General features: G+C 36.1%; 1 protein-coding gene and 1 long non-coding RNA gene across 6 annotated transcripts in view; one reads left to right on the top strand and one right to left on the bottom strand.

Annotated features, from left to right (window-relative positions):
* NAALADL2 (N-acetylated alpha-linked acidic dipeptidase like 2) overlaps positions 1-26,019 on the bottom strand; it is a 1,170,852-nt gene that overhangs the window by 667,687 nt on the left and 477,146 nt on the right. The gene's annotated exons all lie outside the window — the stretch shown is intronic.
* LOC140696415 (uncharacterized) lies at positions 9,637-21,136 on the top strand. Its single transcript, XR_012072706.1, has 3 exons — positions 9,637-9,870; positions 10,790-10,936; positions 20,560-21,136. It is a non-coding gene; the product is annotated as an uncharacterized lncRNA (long non-coding RNA).

The raw sequence follows: 26,019 nt of genomic DNA, 5'->3' as shown, positions 1-26,019 counted from the left end.
TTTATTTTAGATTTTGTGGGGGAGAAAGTTGCATGTTTATATATGTACCACGACTTTAAGTACACTCTCAATAAATATTTAAAGAATGAAATTATTACAGACCTATCAATCAGATAAGAAAAAAACAGAAGCTTTACTTACCAAAGTCCCTGACTGAACAACCACCATTGTCACACTGCTGAAGGAAATACCTATTCTATTTCATTTTCATAAAGCTCATTTGGTATAGGTGGAAAGAGGGTAAAACAATTGATAGTGGCTTTTAATTTTATAGATCTATAGAAATATGATGATCAAATAAATCTGTTCTAAGAACATGAAAAAGGCAGTATTTTAAAACTTGAAAAATCAGAGATTTAATAAGTAAAAGCTGGAAAACTAGTTAGTAACATCAGAAACATAAACAGTCATCTTAAACACTTAATATACAATAATCAGGAACATAAATCCCAGCTAGATTTTTAAAAGTTTTGTATAAATTAAAGAAAAATTAATTTTCAGTTAATTTCCCAGAATATATATATACACACACGTGTTGTATGTGTGTATAGAACAGGATTGTAAAAATTAATCAGGCAGTGAACAGATTCAGAAAACTTTAAAAAATTTCCAAAGTTGAAAAAAATGTAAAGGATAGATAAAACGGTGAACAGAAAGATACTTGAGTTTCTCATATTTCTGCACCTCTAGTGAAACAAGGCACAGATTGCCTTTTGTTCTGAACTGTTTTTTCAAGGATTATTTGAATATTAAGAAGCCTTAGAAAATAGGGATACTGTTTCTCTTCAGAGCGAAAGGTTGGTTTGCTTATAGCCTTGGAAGACAGAGATGACATTTACCTCCAGAGCAGAGGGCTTCATGCTCACTTGAGAAGATTCCAGTCCTCTAAGCTCAGAGTTTCTCTGATGTTTGAGCAATCACCCCATGGGACTTAGGAGAAGGGAACTGACACAAATGTACTGTAGACCACTTGTGATGCTGTGAGTAATACATTTCTAAGTCTCTAGCCCAGAGTCTTTTGTATCTACGAAACTTTGGCAGGCTAGCTTGTGAGCTGAAAGTAGGTTGAAATCTCAGACCATTCATAGTTTTTGACAAAATAAAATGGACACCAGTAAAGACCAAATTAGTAACCTAAAAGACAAGTAATCAAAAACATCTCTCCATATGTGAGGGAAAATGAGAAAAGAACGATCTATCTATACATCCATCCATATATATACATAGTCTAAGGTCCTGGAGATCCCTAAGACATGACAGGAATACTAGGAGTTAACAAAGATAATGAAGGAAAACAGAGAACAAATGAACTAACAGAAATTTTCTTGGAAATGGTATTTATGGCTTGAGATAGAGTAAACATTGAGTGCTATCAGTATAAAAATAAGACTCAAATTTAGTTATATAACAAATTTCAGAAGTTCAAAAAAATAAGAGAAAATTCTAAATGTTTTTATAGAAAAACAGATTTTCTACAAAGTACTAAGAACCAAACAACTAAAAGAGGTCTTATCAGCCAAGTTTTATGTTAGAAGATAAAGTCTTCATGGCTGGAGCTGGATTAGAGAAATAAAATATAACCTGAGGAATCTATAAATATTTAAAACATCAGCCTATTATGAAGGGAAAATAAAAGCATTTTCAAACATTAAAAAAAAATAGAAAGTTTATCCCTTGACTTTACATCACTACAATTACTCAAAGAGAAATTTCAACAAAATGAAAAAAAAAAAAAAACAAAACAAAACCAGTAACAAAAAGAAAAATCCAGACTATAAAAAGCAGTACTAATTAAGATCCAAGAGTGAAAAATGCTAGGGGAAAAAAACTCAAGAAAGATCTGCTACACCTTGATATGTTTAAGATTCTCTTCTATCTACATTTTGTATAGATTCAATCAAGCAACATGGCCCTACAGAAAAGAGTAACGATATAAACATAGTATTGTAAAGTTCATTAGTTTCCAAAAGTTGAACACCCAGTCTACCAATTGCACTTGTTAAAAAAATATCAAATGATAAAGGCATGGCTTTTTAATTTTACATTGGGGCATTCTCAGAAACCAAAAATACCTAAAGCTATTATAAAATTAGTAGGTTCCTTTAAAACTGTCAACAATCTACGTGCCACTTGGAACACCATCAACAACTAAAACTAGAACCTCCTCCCTTTATAAATGCTCAAAGACATCAGATTTTATGCTCTAAAAGTTACCAGTGACAAACGCATGCATTTTCTAGGCTTAAGACTGTACAGGTTTTCATGAATGTTTTGAGTTTTTTGTGGCAGCTCAAAACTCATAATGAATGAATTACCACAAAGACAACAGTTGCAGTGTTTCCTTGCAAAACATGAGATAGATAATACGATAGATAAGAAGTCCATTTATAGTCTGAATATTTGAACAAATATGAGGTAGCAATAGAGGCAACACAAACACTGTAAGAGGAGGATGGTCTCTGACTGATGGAGGGAGAGACTGCATTCCACTCATTCTTTTCATCTCTGATACATTTGATTCCTGTTTAAGATCTGATATTGAGACCTAAAATGAAATAGAAAAATCCCTTTTGGAAGCAACTGTAAAGATATACTCCATTCTTTACCACCAATTAGTATGTATCTCTGAAGCCTACATGTGTACATTAAAGCTTAGAGGGAATGAAGTGAGAATCTAACCAAAGTAAGGATCTAACAAAGTGTCCCTGGCTAAACATGTTAAAGACATGCATGGAAACCATGCTTCTGAGGGTGCTCATCTCTTTGTATTTTAGAAGGATTTTTGTCTGAGTGTCATCCATGAGCAAAGGGTTACTAGGACTCACTAAACAGATAAGTTACTATTATGGTCCTGATAATGGCTTCCAGCAATCTTAACAAAAGTTCAAAGATCTCAAAGTTGTGTGCAGTTGATGACTAGAGGGTGTTTAGAGAAAGAAGGAAAACTCTGAGGAAAACTGTAAGTCATTCTGCACACATATATCCCCCAAAACAGCAAACACTGAACATGGCTTCCTCCACCTCCAGAGAGCAAATGTAGATTTCCTTATATACCAACATCTTAGAGGCACTCAAAGCATTAATTATACTGGATTTATTTTGTACAAAAATTGCAAATGAATAAAAGTAGACTCTAAAAGGTTGTTGATCATAATGTATTCTAGACACCAGACCTAGAAAACATAGCATCAGCATGAAAAGTGAATTTTCAGACTGAAAAGTGCTATATCCACAATATGCAAAATATCGATCATAATGTATTCCAAGAGGCAGTTGCAGAAAATAAGGCCATGGCATGAATAAAAAGCAACTTTTCAGGCTGACAGAAAAATTAAGGCAGCAAAGAGCAAATGAATAAAAATGTATTGTAAATATGCAGTGGCATGCAGACACTGTATCTACAGTTACTTGGTGTGTGCTCAGGCATGGACATTTTCCAGGCCTTGAGTTGATGCGTGTTTTTAAATATGGGGTTCTGCATATCTTAGTGCAGGATTAATACTGTGTATCTTAAAAAAACCAAAGAATGAACACCCTTCACGGAGACTGAATATTATGTTGTGGACTTGCCTATAAAAGTATGAGAGAGAATTTTATAAGTAAATGGCTTTACTTTTTTATACAACTTCACAGTTTACAAAACCATTTCAAATTTATTATCTCAATTGATCCTTGAAATAATATACTTACGGTAGATGGAAAAGAGATTATTATTGTTATAGAGGTATAGAGGTAGAAAATGATACTCAGAAAACACCACCAAGTTAAGAAGTGGGGGTTGGGATAGGGCAGCGAGGTGCAAAGCAGGTCTTCAGACCTCTACTATGGAGAATCCATGTCTTCATCACTCTGACACTCTGGGGAAATGGTACCTCTGAGGAGACTCTCACAGGCTACAAGGTGTAATTACATGTCTAGTCCTTGATTCCACAAATACTTAGCACCTGTTTTATACTAAGCATGCTGCTAAATGCTGGAAATGTAACAATAAGAAAACACAAAACAAAATCTGGCCTTGTTCTCATAAAGGTTACAGACTACTTGGGAGAGAAACAGCAATGACATTATTCCACTAATTAGTTGGTTTCTGAGTTTTAGGTATTTTGATGGACAAATGGCGCCAATTTATTAAAACATGGTACTCGGAGAGGAACAGCTCGGAAAGAAATGATTATAAATTTAGACTTGGACGTGTTAGTCCAGGAGTCTCTGCAACACCCAAAAAGAGACGTTAAATAGATTGACGTGGGCTGGGGTTAAGCTGTATGTATGGAAGAGTGTGAGTGTGTGTGTGTCTGTGTGTGCTTGTAATCACACACATGTGTGCATTCTTTTCTAAGATTTATATAGCTTTGCCAAGTGAAACTATGAAGTCTCCACTGTTAGTACAGAGTGCTGGAATAAGCTTGCACAAAATTTATTCCCCTGGAAAACTAAAAGAATAAAAAGGAAAGAATAAATGAATGAAAGAACAAGAAGATATGTATATGCATCAAAGCCAGGTCTAAAGAAGTTTAAGTGGTGCAGGAAAATGGAATACAGCTCTCTTGCTGTCTACTCAACTCTTGGTACTCAGCAAACATTTCACAAACAGAACTTCCTGCAGTTAGAGCACCATAAACTGTTTTCTTCTGCTCACCTCTCTAGTAATTTTAAAACTAGCAAAATAATGGTAAATTGTCAAAATACTCAAGCACAAAGAATACAGAGTAGAACAGCATGTTTCCTATTTTTTTTATGATTCATGACATTCACCTAAAAAAAGTTTACATGAAAAATATGCCACATTTAAAATGAAAAACCTGAGAGCTCTGTGTAATTCCTTTCAAAATTTATAAATAATGTACCAAATGATATCTATGTGAAGAAAGCAAATATTTGTTTTCTTCCTTTAAAAAAGTGTTCAGTGTTTTCACTGACCAAGAAAAGGAATGCCCCTAGCTCACAACTTCATGTGATCCCACCACATGACCAAGTCAACAAACAGAGTTATTTGTTTGTTCTGACTTGGTATAATTCTGCAGTCACCCGTGGATAGAACTGTGGTCATGTCCTGCTTTGGACAGTCCCCATTTACACCTCTTGCTCCAACACAATTATTAATAGCACTTTTTTGCTTTCAAAAGTGTCCAAGTTTGCATGCTCAATGATTTGGTCACTATACATGTGAAACTAAAAGAAGAAAAAATATGAAAGTCCTCAGCTCTTAAATCCAATAAAATTATGCCTTAGGTGAGTCTTACTTAAAATGTCCATAAACTTACTTTATTTATTCAATATAGAGCTGATTATTACAATAATTCCATGTAAAATCATTAATTTTTTTTCACTCTTTAAAGCAGTGTTTTTTAAGTTTTCCAAGAATATAAATGTGCAAGTTTTTCTTTAGTATCCTTCCCAGGAATCTGAAAAAAATATTCTACTTAATGATTTTAAGTAAGGATTTCTAATATTTGACTTTTGCTTTAACAAAAATCTAGGCTCAAGATTTTGGACTGCCAATGACAACTAAAACCCCATGGCACTTTCTCCTCATCTAAGAGCAGCCTCTTTCAAAGGATGAGAATCTACACTCTGAGTTAATCACTGGGCCAAGGTTAAGAGGGGGAAACAAGATACATTTGAGTTTTCATCCTTCCTGCCTTTCTTAAGTTTTTCCTCCTAGGCAGCAGAGGCTTCATTCATTCACTCAGTCTGATTCTGATTTCATAGCTCTGTCCAACCCAGGCCTGCATACATGCAGATACTCTTGCCTGCTTAATACCAAGTTCTTTGCAGACCCATACAAACACTCCTGCATGGTCACTCCTGAGGACGAAGGTGCACATAGCAGCACTCAGTCCCCTTAAGAATGACGGACCTAAGAAAGAGGCTCCAACAGGATGCAGTAGCAGGCATGAGGTCACTTGGGCAGCAAATTCTAGGTTCAGGTACCCATAGAGCTCAGTCTGTGGGTGAGGGAACTCTGGGATCCACATGGGCCCAATTGTGAAGGAATCACTTGACCACAGAGCCCCAGTAACTTTGCCTATCTTTACATAAGCCATATGGACAAGGCTTAACCCTAGCTAATCTAACTCCTGGTTAAACACCCTGTGATTCTCCAAAAATATGAAAACATAGGAGGCTTCATGGATGACTAGAAAAAGAAGTTGTGGTGTATATATACAATGGAATACTACTCAGCCATAAAAAAGAATAAAATAATGCCATTTGCAGCAAAATGAATGGACCTGGGGATCAACATATTAAGCCAGAAAGGGAAAGAAAAATATTATATGATATCACTTATATGTGGAATCTTAAAAAAAAAGGACACAAATGAACTTATTTATGAAATAGAGACAGACTCACAGACATGGAAACAAACATATGGTTACCAGGGGAGAAAAGGGGTGGGTAGAGGGATAAATTGAGAGTTCAGGATTTGTAGATACTAACTATTATACATAAAATAAGCAACAAGGTCCTACTGTATAGCACAGGAAACTATATTCAATACCATGCAATAACAGCCTGTAATGAAAATGAATATGAAAAGGAATATATATGCATATAACTGAATCACTACGCTGTACACTAGAAATTAACACAACCTTGCAAATCGACTATTCTTCCATTAAAAAACAAAGACACATAGGAGGCTTGAGAGGAGATGCTACCAAGGCCATTTCCTTCCCATCTCTCTATCTTCTAGAGATGCCATCATGAGAGAATTTCTCACTGTCTAGGTTCCACTGAGGTGTAAAGCTTTCTCTCCCCACGCCCTTCCACCTAGGGCACAGCTGCAGACTGCACGCAGCTTACATGAAGCACAGAAGCGTATGAGCAGAAAGGTGCCCAGCACTCACGCTACTTCATCACATCATCCAACCCCTTTGGTTTCACTGTTGTCCTGGGAGCCAAGCCATGCAGAGAGCCAGCACCTTGGTTCACCCTGCTTTTGTTCTCTGTGCGAGAAATAAGCTATCTAAATTTAAAAGAGAGTGTTGTTTCTTTACACACTGAGTCTTTGGGCGTCCCGACTCCTCGAGTGAGAAGTTTGGCTACAGGAGGCCAGAGCAGAGTCCTAGGACCGGCCGGCGTTGTCAGCTCTCAGGAAGTACTGCCTGCCACGTGTACTTAGAGTAGCTCTCAAAGAACGAGACAGAGATGGGTACAGAGGAGTGACTGTGTGAGGATCCCGTGCAGAGAGAAAAGACACCACAACTTAAGCCCAGGAGCAAACAGAAGTTATTTGAGGATATTTATGTCACTGTTGTTGAGTAGCAAGGAAGCTGAAAAAGCATGGTCTGCAAAATATGATATTGGCCAGTAGGAACATTAGGAAAGTATCTTACTATAATATGAGAAAACTTTTAAAGTAGTAAATGTTAAAAAAAATAAAAATAAAAACAGGTTACAAAACAGTGTATCTTGTGTGAGCCTGATTTTGTAAAAGTATAGGTTGAAAGTCAGTATTTTTTAAATATTCTATACTGTCAAAATGACCATAATTACCTTTATAATTAGAAAAAGAATATAAAATGGGTATAAATATGAAAGTGGTAAATATAAACAAAACATAAAAATGGTCAGAAGACACTAAAGATAAATATTTAAACAAACAAAATGTTGAAAGCTAATTTAGTAGCATGTTGATTCTAATTAAGATTTTAAACATTTACTCACTCCAGTGCATATTACCATAACTGAAATGAAAAATAAATTAAAGGAATTTATATGCTTTCCAAATTCCTGAACTAGTGAAATTACTGAGTATCCCTCCATCTTTTAATTAACTTCTTTTTTGGGTAGGAATACCTGCTTTACCTGCCCTCTCTAAACAACTTAAAGGCATGCATCCTTGAATTTCAGCAAGCAAAGCACATGCTGGCAGAGAGGAAGGGGTTTCCTAACATGCAGACTCTTGAGCTGCACCACAGAAATTCAGATTAGGTCAGGCTACCGTGAGACCCTGGCATCTACATTTTCAATGAGCTTCCCAAATGATTCTGACACTGGAGATCTGGGGAACATACTTGAAAGTTTTGAATAGCAGAAGAACCCTAATCAAACATAAATATGCCTTCTGTTTAACCAAATGTTTGAATTTCTTGAAGTCACATACTTCTAACCAGTGTCTTTTCCAGTTCTTAACACTCTGATATCATCACTGCTATATTCATCGAAAACACCTCCATTTCTAATTTTTTTTTCTTGCAAAAGAGAAATCATAGCTTGCCTTTTTTAAAAAGTTTTTTTTGCTTATTGAGCAAATTTTACCAACAGAAGAGCACTGTCCCCATTTAGAATGTTGAGGCAGGAGAAAAGGCCCACAGCATAAAATCAGATGCCCTTGTCCTCTGTCCCAGGCCTCTGCGTCGGGTCTTATCCTAAATCGCTCTCCCTCCCGTTGAGGGCACCCTTGCCTGACTGACTGAACTTAGAGTGGCCTTTCTCATGACCACTGTTTCTCTACTTTTAATTTTCTTCATCCTCTTCTTTCCCACCAACTTATAAAAGTTTATGCCCCACTTAAAGCTATTTTGAGATCCACTTTCTTCTTAAAACTTGCCTACTTAACAAACCAATTCATCTTACACCTGAACTCTACTGCGTTTAATAGGAACTTGACATATGCAACAGGTTGTGTAGAACTAACGTGCTCAAGGAGACACCCAGGGGTCCAGTTGGACCTGAGGAGTGATGGGGAGGGGTTGGTCATAGGGCAAATTATGCACCCTTCATTTATTTAGTGTGACTTCATTTATTATTCAGTCATTCTACTTTTCAGCAATTCTTTCTTGAGCACTTACAACATGCCAGAAATGTTTCTGGGTACTGAGAATACAGCAGTAAACATGACACCCAAGGAACTTATATTCCAACAAGAGTAGGTAGATATTAAACAAAAAATATATAAAAGACAGTAAAAATAGTGCATAGTATTATAACCAACACTTACTAAATGTTTACTGATACCAGGTACTCTACGTGCTTTGTGTGAACTCACAATAATTTGTGAGATAAGAACTATTATTTCCAATTTACAGATAAGGAACCCAGGCACAGCAAGTTTCAGGAACATGTCCGAAGTCATAAAGCAAGCAGTGGGAGGCAAAAATTTAATTCTAGGCAGTCTGACTCTAGAATTCACTTTCTTAAGTCCTCACAATGACGTACGATCAATAATGAAAATATGTGCTCTGGAGGAATAAAGCACAGTAGGTGGGCTAGAGAGTAATGGAGAAAGGGTAAGATGACATTTGAACAGAGACCTGAAATAAATAGGAGAACGTGGCCACAAGGACAGACAATTCTAATTTGAGAAGGTCACAAGTGGAAGGCTTCTGAAGTGGAGCTGTGTTTGCCTCGTACCAGAGTATGTCTTATTTCAAATTGGATAGAAACTAATTGAGCAGCATTTGACTTAACTGAAGAAACTTGCACCAGTCGTTAACAGTGAACATGCACATGTGATGTACACGAAGATGCTGGTGTGGCTCAAGTACAGAGCAGGAAGAGGTGGAGCTGTAGAAGATTAAGTCCAAGTCTGTGAAGTCACAGAGGAATGATGTGATCTGACCTCATTTTTGAAAGGCACATCCCAACTTCTGTGTGGGAAATAGACTGTAGGGGAGCAAGGGTAAAAGAAGGAGTCAAGTTAGGTCATCATCTCAATGACTAAGGAGAGCTCATTAAGGGTGGTGGAGGTGGAGGTGGTAAGATGGAATCACATCCTAAATATACTTAGAAAGGGGGAATAGGATTTCCTTATGAATTGGATGCAGCATGGGGGAAAAGAAGACTCAAGATGTTCCATAGTTTGCAACTGAGAACCAAGAGAAATGGAAAATTCTGAAAAGGAGAAGACCACTGGAGGAACAGGTACGCCTGTAGGTGGTGTGGTGATGAGGTTTTACAAGCTTTGTTGTGGAGCTCAGAAGCCTGAGATGTTATTAGGCATCTAAGTAGTAATGCCAGACAAGTAGCTGTATACAGGAGTCTCAAGTTCAGCAAAGAGGTCTGGGCTGGGAGTATATATTCAGAAGCTACCGAATTACAGATGCTATTCAGAGCCCTGGGACTGAATGAACTCATATAGGGAGTGAGCATAAAGGGAAAAAAGACGAGTTCCAAGGAGTGAGAGCTGTGATATTTCAGCTCAGAGGTTAGAAGGAGAAGAAAAAGCCATGAAAATGTGTTATCTCTGATATTAGTCAAAAAAAAGTGTTTCAAAAGAAAAAAAAAAAGGAGAGAACAGCTGTGTCAATGTTGCTAACAGGTTAAATTACACAAAGACTAAGACATGACTATGACATTTGGCAACCTGGAGACGACTAATGACCTTGACAAGAAGAGCTTCACTGGCACATAATGGAAAGGAATTCTTCTTTAATATGGCTAAGGTTTAGAAGTGTGTAAGAATGGTGTGCTCTTCTATGTGAATGACAATCTATGAGCAAAAGCAGAATAGAAAACAAGACTTGTCTGTTGGGGAGGAAGAAATAGGAAGAATGGTTCTGTACAGATTAGAAGGGGAAAGGGAAGGTTATAACAGACTAAGAAGTTTCTATTGGTGAGTAAAAAAGCTTTCTAGATTTTTCAAAAAGGTTGTACTATCCAATGATAATGGTAGTTTACACTCTGAATGAGAGAGCCAGTCTTAACATCACCAAAAGCCCACTCTACCCACTATCCTTCAGGGAAGGTGAGACGGCAAGAAGGCAGGATGCTGGAGTGAAGTCATTGTAAGGAGAACTGTAAGGAGAACCACTGTCCTTGCCTCTACTTTCCTTTTCCCCAGGGCAAGTGAGGAGTGCACCAAGAGACTGACTCAAGAAGACCGGGTGTTGACATGGAGAGAATGCTCCCAGCTTGTCCTCGGCTCATGACCAATCCTTCATGAACTACGGTACCCACCAGCCTGCCACCAGAGCAGAACATGTTGAAGGTATTTTTAAAATACTCCAGGAGCATAGGTACTCAGTCCTTTTCTGTCTAATTCCTCAACTACTGTTATGAAGGAGAGTAATTCCCGAAATGTGGTGAATATGAATATAGTGATTAATGCCCACTCTTTGTCCAGAGATTTCTTAGGGATTAAAAAAATTGGCTTAAAGAGACCGAGGTCAAGAGTATCCCCACCCTCTTCTGCGGCGTTCTAAGGGTTTAGAAGGAGTCCCTTGGGCTCCACGTGAGGGAGCGTATGGTTAGAGAAAGGGCAGCCCAGGTAGCTGCTAGGTCAAGTAAAGGGACAATCAACCAAGTTATAGGGTGCAGATCATATACCACAACTAAGGTGAAAGATCTTTTAAGAGATGGCTCCTGCTTTTCTGCTGCGGTGCACGGCTCGGCTCAGCCCAGTTCAAGATGCTGACAAACTTCAGGCCTGGTGCTTGAAAGAAGCTTTTCAAGAAGATAAGGTGTGTTTGAACAGTAAGTGGAGGGGACTTCTGGAAGATGGCAGAGTAGAAGGACGCTCGTTTTAAAAGGACGTCTCAACCCGATTAATACTCTGCTTCAACTCGCTCTTCTATTATTCATTATACACTGTTTTCAAACTCTTTTCTCCCTTCTTTTAAAAATCTGTCTCTCTCTCTCTTATTTTTTTCTTTTTTTCCCCTAAGTTCTATTCCTAAATAGGCATTAGATAGATAAAATCCTTAAAATCCAAAATAGACAACTGATACTCCATAAACCACAGTGCCAGAGAGGTATGAGCAAGATGAAGAAGCAGAGAAACCTTTCCCAATTAAAAGAACAAGAGGAATCCCCTGAAAGGAAGATCAATGAAATAGACATCAATAGCCTACTAGATCAAGATTTCAAAAAAGAAGTGATCAAATTGCTGAAGGAATTAAAAGAGATAGTGCTTAGAGAAATAAAATATGTCAAAAATGAAATTGAAGCTATAAAGAAGAGCCAAGTAGAATGGGTAAACTCATTGAAAGAGATGAGGAATGATCTAATAGCTGTGCAAAGCCCACTAGATAACGCAGAGGAACGAATTAGTGATCTAGAAGACAGGGCAATAGAAAGCACCCATTCAGAAGAACTACAAGATCAGCAAATAAAAAATAATGAAAATAGCATAAGGGACCTATGGGATAATATAAAGCGTCCCAATCTTCACATAATAGGGGTCCCAGAAGGGGAAGAAGGATCAAAGGGGATTGAAAAGGTTTTTGAAGAAATCACAACTGAAAACTTCCCAAACTTAAAGAAGGAATCAGATATCCAAGTACAGGAAGCTCAGAGGGTCCCAAACAGGAAGAATCCAAATAGACCCACACCAAGACATATCATAATCAAGATGGCCAGAGTCAAGGATAAAGAAATTATTCTAAAGGCAGCAAGAGAAAAGCAAAGAGTAAATTACAAGGGAACCCCCATAAGGCTCTCAGTTGATTTCTCTACACAAACACTACAGGCCAGAAGGGAGTGGCAAGATATATTCAAAGCCCTGAATGAGAAAAAGATGCAACCTAGGATACTTTATCCAGCAAGGCTATCCTTTAGGATAGAAGGAGAAATAGAGTTCACAGACAAAAAAAAAAGCTGCAGAAGTTTAGCAACACTAAACCCACGCTAAAAGAAATATTGAAAGGGCTATTCTAAATAGAAAAGCCGCGGGATGCTACAGAAATGAGAAACTCACAACTGGAAAGGTGATAACTCATGAATTACAAATAAAGAAAACATACAAATCACTGAGAGTGGGAGAAGGAGGCAGGGAAATACAGAATATTTTTTTTTCTTTTTTTCTTTCTTTTTTAAATTTTTTTAACAGTAGGATGGGTTTGAGATCATGTTACTATCAGTTTAATAAAAACAGTTATAGTAATGGGTTAATAGATTTACAAAAAAGGGTAACCACAAGTCAAAAATTTACAAGGGAGTCACAAAAATTAAATAAAATCCATGATAATACAAAGGAAAATTACCAAACCACAAAAGGAAGAAGAAAGGAACAAAGAGGATATACCAATTCAACTGCAAAGATAAGTTCAAAATGGCAATAAACACACATCTATCATTAATTACTGTAAATGTTAATGGACTAAATGCTCCAGTCAAAAGACATAGAGTGGCAGAGTGGATAATAAAGCAAGAACCTTCAATATGCTGCATACAAGAGATCCACTTTAGGAAGAAGGACACATAGATTGAGAGTGAAAGGATGGAAAAGGATATTCCATGCAAATGGAAAAGCCAAAAAAGCAGGTGTTGCAGTACTGATTTCAGACAAAATAGACTTTAAAACAAAGGCCATAAAGAAGGACATTTTATAATGATTAAAGTAGTGATACAAGATGAAGATATTACACTCGTTAATATATATGCACCCAATATAGGAGCACCTAAGTACATACAAGAATTACTAACAGAGATAAAGGGGGATATTGATGGGAATACAATCATAGTTGGAGATTTTAACACTGCATTAACATCACTAGACAGATCTTCCAGACAGAAAATAAACAAGGCAACAGAGAAATTAAATACTACAATAGAAAAACTAGATTTGGTGGATATTTTCAGAGCATTATACCCCCCAAAAATAGGATATACATTCTTTTCAAGTGCACATGGAACATTTTCCAGGATCGATCATGTACTTGGGCACAAAAGAAACCTCAACAATTTTAAGAAGATAGAAATTATCTCAAGCATCTTTACTGACCACAATGCCATGAAACTAGGAATAGACTTACCATATGACCCAGGAATCCCACTCCTGGGCTTGTATCCAGAAGGAAATCTACTTCAGGATGACACCTGCACCCCAATGTTCATAGCAGCACTATTTACAATAGCCAAAACATGGAAACAGCCTAAATGTCCATCAACAGGTGACTGGATAAAGAAGAAGTGGTATATTTATACAATGGAATACTACTCAGCCATAAAAACCGACAACATAACGCCATTTGCAGCAACATGGATGCTTCTAGAGAATGTCATTCTAAGTGAAGTAAGCCAGAAAGAGAAAGAAAAATACCATATGAGATCGCTCATATGTGGAATCTAAAAAACATAAACAAAAACAAACAAACAAAAACAAAGCATAAATACAGGACAGAAATAGACTCATGGACAGAGAATACAGACTTGTGGTTACCAGGGGGGTAGAGCGTGGGAAGGGATAGACTGGGATTTCAAAATTGTAGAATAGATAAACAAGATTACACTGTATAGCACAGGGAAATATACACAAAATGTTATGATAAATCACAGAGAAAAAAATGTGACAATGAGTGTGTATATGTCCATGAATGACTGAAAAATTGTGCTGAACACTAGAATTTGACACAACATTGTAAAATGATTATAAATCAATAAAAAATGTTAAAAAAAAAAAAAAGAGATGGCTCCTGAGGCTATAAGGGAGCTAAGATGAAATTATTAACACATTCATGGCAACCATCAGGTCACTAGAGCCATTACCACACAGTGGAGCCAGAACCAGGGATCCCTCCCCATCACCACTTTAATTCCTCATCTATCCCTCATCCCTGCCTTCAGTCCTAGACAAAGGGGGTGTCACAGAGCATGATCACATCACCACTTTTCCCTCTAAAGAAACTGTGGGCCACAGTCTTTAGCCTGTGTTGACTGGGAAGCAACAGACAAGTCTTAAACACTGACGCTGCATTAATAAACTAAAGTGACAGAAGAGTTATGGAATCTCTTAAGGAACTATTACAGGAAATAGAGTTGAAAGCTGTGATTAGAAAAATAAAACGTTATCCAATTTACCTCTGAATGAGTTTAGACTCCTTAATAACTTGGTGACACAATTAAACAGATCAATCTGCAGCAACATCTCTGGTAGTGAAAGTGCTATAATGAAAAAACTGGGAGGAGAGCTTTTTAATTTTGTGGTCAGGAATAACTTGAAGGAGGAAAACTTTGAGCAAAGACATTTGAACATGGTGAGGAAGTCAAACACATGAACATCTGGGAATGAACATCCCCGGTAAAAGGTAAAGACCCAGAATTTTTTTAAAAAAAATTCCTTTTGTGGGTTGATTGGTTAATCGAATTACATCATCTTTGTATCTGTGAGAGAACTCTCATATGGGTAATGCCTGTGTTTTGATGCTGTAATGTGGAAATAAGGTTTGTTCTGTGAACACTTGGTACATTGTAGATGTTCATAAGCAATGAGCGATAAAATTTTTGATAATCAGAAACTACCAAGTTTACTCAAAATTAAATAGAATGGTCACCATATAAATATAGCTAGCATGTATTTGTGAGCAGTATTTTTTTACAGAATATACCAAATAATTAGTGATATATTAACATCCTCAATATAAAAATGCAACTTCATTTAAAGTTTCAATTAATTTTGCTCTAACTCATTTAATAGTCTGATAAAATGTGATTTGAACTCTTTAAAATTGTAATATTAGTTCAAGGAAATATTTTGAAGTCATTAAAATCACATATTTGAAGAATACAGACATAGAAAAATATTCGCAATATATTTATTTAAAAATTTAGACAGAAAAAATAGGTGAAGAAAAGAGAATGAAAAACTCTTATCAATCATTACCTCTAGAATCTGAAAACTTGGAAACTTTGTATTATGTTTCTTACATTTCAATACTTTTCAGATTTACTAGAGTGAATTTGTATTGCTTTTATAATGGGAGAAAGCAGAATACATGTGTGTGTGTGTATATATATATTTATACATATTTATATATTTATATATATATATTTATATATATATTTATATAAATATATATATATATTTATACATAAATATATTTATACATATCCCCAATCTCATTAACATACAAAATCTTTTAATTCTTTGGGAAGCAACAAATACAGTGGCTGGCTAATAGTAAACTCTGCAATTTTATGCTTCCTTACCTTAAAGATTTGTACTACTACATTTAGGATTTCCCTTTGTTTCTTAAACTGGATTTACAAGGAGTTACTCAAAATTTACAAACTAATTTTGCAAATTCTACACAGTGCTAATTGTAAATCAATAAGTCTTATCTTGAAGTGCAAGCAGTTTGCTTTAACTCTTTGCTTCACCCTTGGGAATGCAAAAACTAAAAAAAAATCCCATCAAATCTACGCTGAAGCCTGCTTTTATTTTTGGCTCCTATTTTATCACTTGCTAGTCTCCATGATACAGAACACAACTGTCAAAGTAAGTGCTGCTGTTTCAGATCGGTCATTTGACTCATTATGAAATGCATTTATGGGAATCAAAGGCAAGATGAAGAAACCTTAGGGTATGTTTTAATTTTCAGGAAAGCAACAAAATTTGTATATAAGCAACTTGTACACCAAGGTAATACCTATAACAAAACATAATGGACTGAAGTCTTGTTCTCCTTAAAGGTTCATTTTTAAATCAGAGGAAAGCATAGCTAGCAGCAAACATCTTATTAAACAAGTGTGCAAATGAAAAAGGCAGAAGCCTCTAGGGCCATGTTAATTATCTCAGGGTCGCAGGCATTAAGAATCCTGTCTGGCAGTTTCTCAGGCAGTCAGATGGCAGTGCCAACACGCAAGCATCCCCAAGGTCCTGCAGTTACAGCACTGTCATATTTCAAATGACAGGTAATACTTATGAACACGCCAACACTAACCTCCTCAATTATAGTCAATGTCAAGGTTTTACAACTGGAGGAACTGCTAATTTCTAACATACATATTGCCTGACAAAAAGAACTTTATAAAAATAAGTGTTTAAAGTACCTATTGCAAGATGCTAAAAAAAATCTTAGGAATGCTCACACACAGATTGGGTGGTTTTTCTTTGGGGGGAGGGGCGACATACATTCTCTTTTAGAATGAGGATCATTTTTGTAGCATTTATAGCACAAGAAAACCTCAGAGCAGTTTAATGGGTCTGAAATTCATTCTCGCCTATAGTGACATTTTATCACAAGGTATTTCAAGTTAGATTTAATTCAAGTTAGATTTAATTCATTTTCAATATAATAGTAATCATATTAAGTTATAAATTTATACTTACACAGACATGGTGTCATTTCATCAAGTTACATTTTTTCCTACCTTTAACTAGGATAACATTTTTCTACCTTTCAGTTTGTTTGTGAATATTTGCAACTGATACGCTGGCTCTGTCAACACCTGCTCTTTCTAGTTTTTCTTTTACTTATAAGTCTCCTAACAGGCCACAGAGAGCCACCTGGATGTCAGCGTGTGTTCCAAGTAAACCTCACATGGTGTAGCCTTTGACAGGAAACCACAAGTCCCACTTAGGGTCAAGTTTAATATCCCCAGTTTTAAAATTAACAGAATGTGTCTAAAAGATTAAGTTCCAGTGGAAATTTCAGCTTTACCTGATGGAGACCGTTAAGGGAAGCAACTGGGCAAAGGAGAGAGACATGGAAGAATGAGACAGATCCATGAAGGCTGAACTATGAAAACAAAAATTAAGGCTTTGGACTACTTGCAGGTTTTCCACTAGACATCTTTCATCCTTCTCAGAAAATCTGCAATCATGGGTTCATAGATCATTAGTAGTCTTCAACAAACAGGAGCTGTGTGAATGCATGCAAATTTTGCTTTTATATACATGTGCATATTTTTCTGGGGAAAGTGTGTAATATTCATCAACTTCTTAGAGGAATATACAATCCCACAATTTAAACTATTATAACATATAATCTATGGGACCTTTTATTTCCCCAAAATATTCATTTATAAATGGAAAACATGGAAACACATTGAAGTAAGAGATATTTGAGACTCAATTAAGTTTTAATTTACAAATAACAGAGCATTGATTTTTTTTTTCAAATTTTGTTGGACAAAAATGTTGCGAGTTCAAGTATTCAAGCATTATAATTGTTAAGAGTCTTATAGTATGATTATATTTTGGGTGATGAGTTATTTTATGAATTTAATACTTTTAGGAAGTATCAACATTTCTTTAGAAATTTAGAAGACATTCTAATTGTTTTAAATGTATAAAAAATGTTACAGTCATAAGAAAATGAATTGTGGTAGAATTTTCATGAAAATCTTTTAATATTTACTTGTAAATGCACTTGAAATGTCTGAAGCTTTGGTTTAAATTAATGTACCTTACACCATTACCTCTGATTGTGAGAAAAATAATGCAAAATTAGCCTGCAAATCAAGCTGTCAAGAACATGTGAGGTATCTCAATCCTTGTTTTGATTCTATGTCAAATGTGTAACAACTGTTCTCAGGAATGTAGTTAGAGACTTGCATATTTTAAAGTGAGTAAAACCATAAAACAGGGAAATTATTAAATCCTAACGTATCTATTATTTTGGTGATACTTTGTGATATATGTTTCAGATCAAATTCCCCTCAGAGAAAGAGATGCTTTTAAAATTGTTTTGGTTTGTTGAAGCAGAAGAACTGGAGCACATCAGGAAGAGGGGTGAGGATTGCATCACCTCGCCTTGTTCTGTTTTGATTGGCATGGGAAACCTCTCACTCTGTTAAGTGATAGATGCTCAGCTGGCTGCTCTGGCCCAGCTCCATCTAGATGGCTAAGTTTCCGAAGGTTAATTTCAGCATCTGGCTAAAATGCCCTTGTTTGTATTGACTTGCCTTGCCTTCTTACAGGTGAATAATTCCAGATATAGTTTTAGGTCAGTTCCATCTAGATACAAAATAAAGGGTTTAAAAAAACAAAGAGAAGCTACTTTACTTTTGCTAGGAGTTCACAATAAATGCTTGCTCTGACCTGAAAACTTTAAAAAACAACCATTTGCCATTTCAAGGGACTGCACATGAGCCTCGGTCACTGCCAAAAATATGAAATTCTAAGTAAGGGCAAGCAAAGGACTCTCCACCAGTGTTTTATTTCTGATCCATATTCTTTTTTTTTTTAAGACTAGAAAATACACTGTATTAAGATCACAAATTTCAATCACATATATCTTCTATTTATGAAATGAAGAGAAATTGGGAAGCCAGAGAATTTGGGGAAGAACATATTGAATGTTCAAATTACTTTAATTTGGAATTAACATGATCTCATCAGGGTTATCAGAGCTAATTTTTTTATTGTCATTTAAGCATCTGGTCACATAGCCTTTTCAACTGAATTGATCATGTTACATAATAAAACTACACATTGTTTTTCTTTCCTTAATGGTCCTGATTTGGTAGAGAATTTGGTCCTGATTTGGTAGAGAATTTGTGGGGAGATGTTTTGCAACTGAAACAGGGATGCAGTTTTGAATTTCATACGGTATTTTTCCACCTGTGCTGCTTTGAATCTAGAAGCATTTAAGAAGTCACTGGTGCGTAACTTCATTTTTCATCCACTGGCACTAATTTTAATTTTATTAGATATATTTGCACCTGCTATAATCAAAAGCAACATAGTAAGTGAACAAAGGAAGGTTTCACTTCATCGAGGAATGGAGTGTGTGTATAGGGCAGAATGTTAACATTCTTTCATGGGGTGGCACTTGAAGAAACAAAGAATGCACAAACCCAAATCCACCCATTCATCCTTCACTGAAACAGAGGCAGAGATAATGCTGAAGTGTGGAGGTTCCCATTGCAATTGTTGTCATATGCAGAGGAACCCATAAACTAGCGACGGAGGAAAGACTGAAGGCCGAATTCAGCCTGTAGAAACTTCGTTGGGCAGGTTCATGAGTTTCCAAAATAACCCACTGGAATCTCCTTAGATGTGTCCCCCAGTGGACCACAGTTGCCGCCACTCCTTACCATCATATATCCAGCCCCATCCTTTACGTGAGCTGCCTTGCATCTGAAAATACTGCAGTTTCGTACCTCTGTTAGGCTGTCTTTTCCTCTTACTTTAAACCACAGATGCTTCTTCATTTTTAAACAGGAAGATAGTGCTTTCCCAGTGGGTCAGCAATTTCATCTTTCTGGATACACTTTCTGACTTTCTGCCCACTTGTGCCAAATATTTATCTCTTGTCCATTCTTTCAAAATTTCACCAGTCTCCAAATTACAGGAAACTATGTGTATTTTCTCACCAATATTGCCTGGAACTTTATAAGCTTAAACAATCTGCAGAATCAAGTTTTTCATCAGTAAAAAAAAAAATTTTCTGTTGTTCGTAATTCATTTGTTAGAATGGCAAAAGGGAGATAGAATCAAGATGGAGAGATGGTAAATACAGACTTGAATTTTCCCCCAACAAACTTTCCCGATTCTGTATTTTCTCCATTAAAAAAGAAATAATTCTCGTGTTTTCTATTAAAACAAATTTTTTGAAATCTTATGCACTTGACCTTTACAACTACTTCCTTTATGCATGTGAAGATGTCTCATGACAAAGTTTGGAAATACAGTTGCAAAGCTTTTAGAAGGTTTACACAATGCCAACAGCCTTGCCAAAACTGTGGTCTTTAAATGCTTCATTTAATACGCACCATTACCCTACAGGGGACATGTTATTCTCTTTCTGATTGATGAGGAAAAAGAATCAGAGAGATCATGTAACTTGGCGAAGAATGGTTAGAATATGGTAGAGCGAGAATTTGTGCATGTTTGACTTTAAAGTTGGGTCTCTCAACTCCCCATTAACCTGTTCCATCATTTCACAGCTTTTCAGTGGGTTGCAAGCTTACCCAGCACCAACACATGAAGACATTTTTCATATACCACCTGCTCGATGGGGACATTCAAACTTCAACACAACCTGGATTGAAAGGCACGTATTTTGCTACCCTCCAATGAAGATATGCTAACACAATTTTAAAAGCAAACCACTGGATAAGAGTGAATATCTGGAACCAAAAGCAACCATTACTACCATCCAAAGTGAAAAAATGAGAATTTGATTCAAATTCAGTTTTCGAAAAGCAGCATTTTAGTTACCTAACTTAAATCATCTCAAAAGGTAACAGATGCTTTTAGACACTCATTTTCTCTCATTTTTATACCTAATAAACGTTTTTATTCATGAAATGCTATTTGCACACCTGCTTGGGTGGCAATACCACCCTCAGCTCATCTCCCTTACTGTCGTGTATCAGAATCTCAGCAACTCGATTCTATCACCTAATTCACCGAAATGTATATGTTGCTCTGACAACTGAAAGCTACAGCCCTCTGCTAGAGTGTATGAAATTCTGGCAACTTGTTTTCAGCTCATTAAAAAATAAAACTGCAAAAAAATTACTGCTCTTTTTCATTCTAATATCTTGTTCTACTACACTAGGAAAGAGAAAGTCCTTGAGTTTTTAAAAGTTTATGCCCTTTTCACTGTAATACACACAATAATATTCTGGGAAAAGGTGAAAAAATTTACCCATAAATCATTTAGTTTTTTTTCTCCCCTCTTACCTATGACTTCTAATAAAATTTACTATCAAGAAATATGATGATTTTGCATTTTTTCTTTAAGATATCACTCATCTATGAGGTAGGTATTTTTCTATTTCGAGTTACTATACAAAAAGTAACCACCTTGACAATGAGGTATTACCTCACACCAGTCAGAATGGCCATGATTCAAAAGTCCACAAATAATAAATGCCAGAGAGGGTGTGGAGAAAAGGGGACCCTCCTACTCTGTTGGTGGGAATGCAGTTTGGTGCAGCCATTGTGGAAAACAGTATGAAGATTCCTCAAAAGACTAAAAATAGACTTACCATATGACCCACTCCTGGGCATATATTCAGAAGGAACCCTACTTCAAAAAGATACCTGCACCCCAATGTTCATAGCAGCACTATTTACAACAACCAAGACATGGAAACAACCTAAATGTCCTTCTACAGATGACTAGATAAAGTTATATTTATACAATGGAATACTACTCAGCCATAAAAAATGACAACATAATGCCATCTGCAGCAACATGGATGTCCTGGAGAATGTCATTCTAAATGAGTTAAGCCAGAAAGAGAAAGAAAAATACCATATGATATCACTCATATGTGGAATCCAAAGAAAAAAAAAGATGAATGAACTTATATATAAAACAGAAACAGACTCACAGACATAGAACACAGACTTGTGGTTGCCAGAGGGGAGGGAGGTGGGAAGGGATAAACTGGGAGTTTGAGATCTGCAGATACTGACAGGTATATATAAAATAGATAAACAAGTTTATATTGTATAGCACAGGGAAATATATTCAATATCTTATAGTAGCTCATAGTGAAAAAATATGAAAATTAATATATGTATATTCATGTATGACTGAAAAATTGTGCTTTATTCCAGAAATTGACACAACATTGTAAACTGACTGAAACTCTATTAAAAAAAAAAATAGCCACCTTGGCCTGTTTTGAATTTTAGTAGTCTACTCTTTGGTGTCATTTAGTTAATTTAGTTGTCTTTTTTCTTTCCCCCTATTTTTCTATTACTTAAGCTTTTGGCTTTCTACAAAGATTTCCATAACCATACATGGACAGTCATCATAGATTACTTGAGCAGTCAGAATTTTAATACAGATTAATCCTATTTAACAATTTTATAGAAATATATGTATATACTTATATTTAATTTTTTCAATACTTCTATTTATAAATAATATATATTGTATAAAGTAGTGTGTGGTTTACAAAAATCATGCATACCTATTATCTTAAACTTCAAAGAGTTGTATGACAGAGGGGTGGTATTATTAGCCTCATGTTTTTACAGGGAAAAAACTGAAAGCAAAGAATGCAGTAGTTTATGTGAGTACAACCCAAAGTGGCAGAAGCAAGTGTTTTCTGACATCACAATCTTTCCCCTGGCTCTCTCCCAGTCCCATATAATTGTCTTATCCCCAAATTTTGTGTTACCTTTACAATGTAAATCTTATATGCCTAACAATTTACTACCTACCCCTATCAATGAACTGGCTAACAGATATTTTATTTAGGAAAAATAATAAAAAAGGATATGGAATCCAAATACATCTAAGAAATCTGAGTTGTGTTCCTCAATGATGTTGTAATACCAAAAAGTGTCATATTCTGTCCACAGTATCTTGGTCTCCTGTTGAATCACATTATCTTGCATTCTAACATTAAACTTTTCATTTTCATCACTGATGTCAAGGAACACATTTGTTATAAACTTATTTTAGCATACAATGACTATATGTCATTCAGCATCTCTGTATAAGGTCTAAAGTATTTCTAGAATCTTATGCCAGAGAAAACTAAGAATTTGATTAGCTTTCTGCTTTCTGATAATGAAAGCTCTGTAGCCAACGATGTTTCTTGTTTTCTCCTGGTTAACAGAAAGCTCCAAATCAGTTTCTCAATCACAAAAATGATATAAATTATGATAGACATACTTTCTTCCTTTCCACTAGTTTCTTTTTTCTTATTCAATGAATGCTATTTACAATTTTGAGAAACAATGAGGCCTGAATTTGAATATAAGTAATTTATTATAGCCAAGGAAGTGTAATATATTTGAAAATTTAAAAATCTCTTGTATGTTTTGTATACATATTACTTACTCTGAATAGATATAACTTTAAGTGCTGATTTGGATGCTTATTAAAGTTGAAAAATAATTTTTGTATTTAATAATATAATTTGTATGAGTTATTAATTTGTATCTAATAATGATTTATAAAAATTAAATACAAGTAGTTAATATTGATATTCAATATTTGTATTCTGCTATCTCCCTAGTACCAAGATGGGCATCTTGTACATGGAAAGAATTCAAAACAATACCCTGTTGATTATTCTTTTTAGAAGATCCACTTGTGGGCATGTATTAAAATATTCTACTTGTTTCTAAATAGTAGCAACTTTACCATATTATTGTCAGCCTTTTCAAATGCTGCAGGAAACTTACAAAAATCATATAGGATATTTTTAGAGTTAAGTGTTATTTATTTAGGTTTGAAAAATATTTTGTCAGGTCAAAAGATCATATCAGAAAGCTTTCAGATAAAAAAGGGGGCTTAAGTCTAAATATCGTCTAACCAATTAACCAAAAAAAAAAATTTCTCACAAACTTCCTATCACAGTGAAAACAACCAACTCTAGGAAATTTGAGATCTGCTGTAGGTCTGAATGTTTGTCCCCCCCAAAATTTATATGCTGACATCCTAATGACCAATGTGATGACGTAGTCTGTGGGAGGTGATCAGGTCATGAAGTACAGCCTTCATGAACAGGATCAGTGCTTTTGTCAAGGAGATAATGCTCCCTCGCCCCTTCCACCAGGTGAGCACATGAGAAGTCTTCAGCCTGGAAGCGGGCTCTCTCTCGACCAGGCTAGCCCCCTGACCTCAGACTTTCAGCCTCTACAAGTGTGAGGAATAAATCCTGCTGCTCATAAGCCACCTGGACTGCGGTGTTCTAGTATAGCATCCCTAAAGGACCAAGACAAGGTCCTTAAAACAAATAACTCTGAGAGCTCTTTCAGAGCAAATATAGTGCCACATTCATCCTTATATCTCCAGGGTCTAGTAGAGAGCTGGACCCAAGGTAGGCGCTCCACAAATTTTGAGTGGTTGCAGAAATGGATCATTTAAGATGATGCTAGTGGAGTATGTGCTCTGAGCTGCTTTCCCCAAGTAAGACTGACTTCTGCTGATCCATCAATGTATTCCCAGCCAATCTTCCTCAGCCAAAGCATGCCTTTAAGAGTTGGCAGGCTAGGATTTGGTGTTTAGTCTCTGGCAAGAAATAGGATGAGAGGTAAGTGGACTGCAAAGGGTATTCCTCTCTTGACCCTGGCCTTATTAACTCTGTGCTTTAACTAACTGAGTTAACCAGCCATGGCAATAGGGAGCAGCAACGTTCATAACCTTTAATTACACCATTCTGTCTAACTGTCCAAACGTTATGGACTTGGATGAGACGCACATTTGAAAAGACATTAATGGCATAGCATATGTTACACTGTAGGTTTCTTATCTGAGCCAAAAATCAGAACCCATTTTTTCATATAATTGTCCAATGCTCTATTCTCTGAGATCAAGTAGACTATTAAGGTCCTTAAAATTTCTCTGTTAGAACCTGGAGCCTTCCAAATTCAGAAGTATTCTACTAATAGTTATAAGGTATTTACTGGTACCCTTATATTATCCAAAATGTTCAAACACAACACTCATTCTGAAATCTTTGGCTTTTACTGCATTTAATCTCTCAATTAAAAAGCAATGATCAAATACTTACTATGAGCAAGGTTCTCTTCCACATGCCTCTGGAGGTACAAACAAATCATGACCAATAGTTGTTGCTTTCAAAGAATTTATAACCTAATCTTAAAAATGAGGTGTACACATGGAAAAATAAATATACCCTGTCCATGCCCCACACCTATTAAAGAGCAGCGCAGCACACAAGAAGGCACAGAAGGCAGTTTTGAAGGTAAGAAGGGCTGAACTCTGAAGATTGTAAATGAAAGTAAGATTAGGTGGACAAGACCAGGCAGTTTTGTTTGCCTGCAAATTCAGTATGGAACACTTGAGGGGAAGACAGACCACTGAATTCTATACACATCCCTTTGGTGGGGAAAACATTGATGGATAGCACTCACACTGATTTTTAACTATTCCTACCATGTTTGTTGTCCCTAAAACCTTGTGAGCGATTTGAGGATCAGAGCTGTACCCTTTCTTACCTTTATGTACCCAAGATACAGAGTACTGTGTATTTTCTTAAGTTCTCAGAATTTGTTCATGTATTGATTAAACACAAATACTCTGCACCAGGCACCTAGGAACACAGTGTTTAGCAAAAGAGACTTGGTGCTTGGTCTTAAGGAGTTTCCAGTCTCATGGATGAAGACTTGGGGAAAGCACGGATGAAGGGATAAATGGCTAGACTGGGCATGCCCAGTGAGCAGCAACTGCTTTCCAACTCTCTCTCACCTTTTGATAATAAATTTCTTTCACTTGCTAGAGATTCTGGTACACTATCCTCTCATCAGTTATTACAAAATCATAGGAAAGTCTGTATCCTGCTTTTCTGTTTATTCCCACCAATCAAGAAAAGTGTGTCCAGTTTTATGCTCTGTAATATTTTGAAAATGATACTGCTTTTCCCCCCAAAAGAAAAAAAGGCAATATACAACTGAATCTGATTTTGCAA

The sequence above is a fragment of the Vicugna pacos genome, chromosome 1, assembly GCF_048564905.1.
Source record: "Vicugna pacos chromosome 1, VicPac4, whole genome shotgun sequence".
Taxonomy (NCBI): Eukaryota; Metazoa; Chordata; class Mammalia; order Artiodactyla; family Camelidae; genus Vicugna; species Vicugna pacos.
The sequence above is the reverse complement of the archived record's forward strand: the minus strand, read 5'-3'. Positions and strand labels throughout refer to the sequence as shown.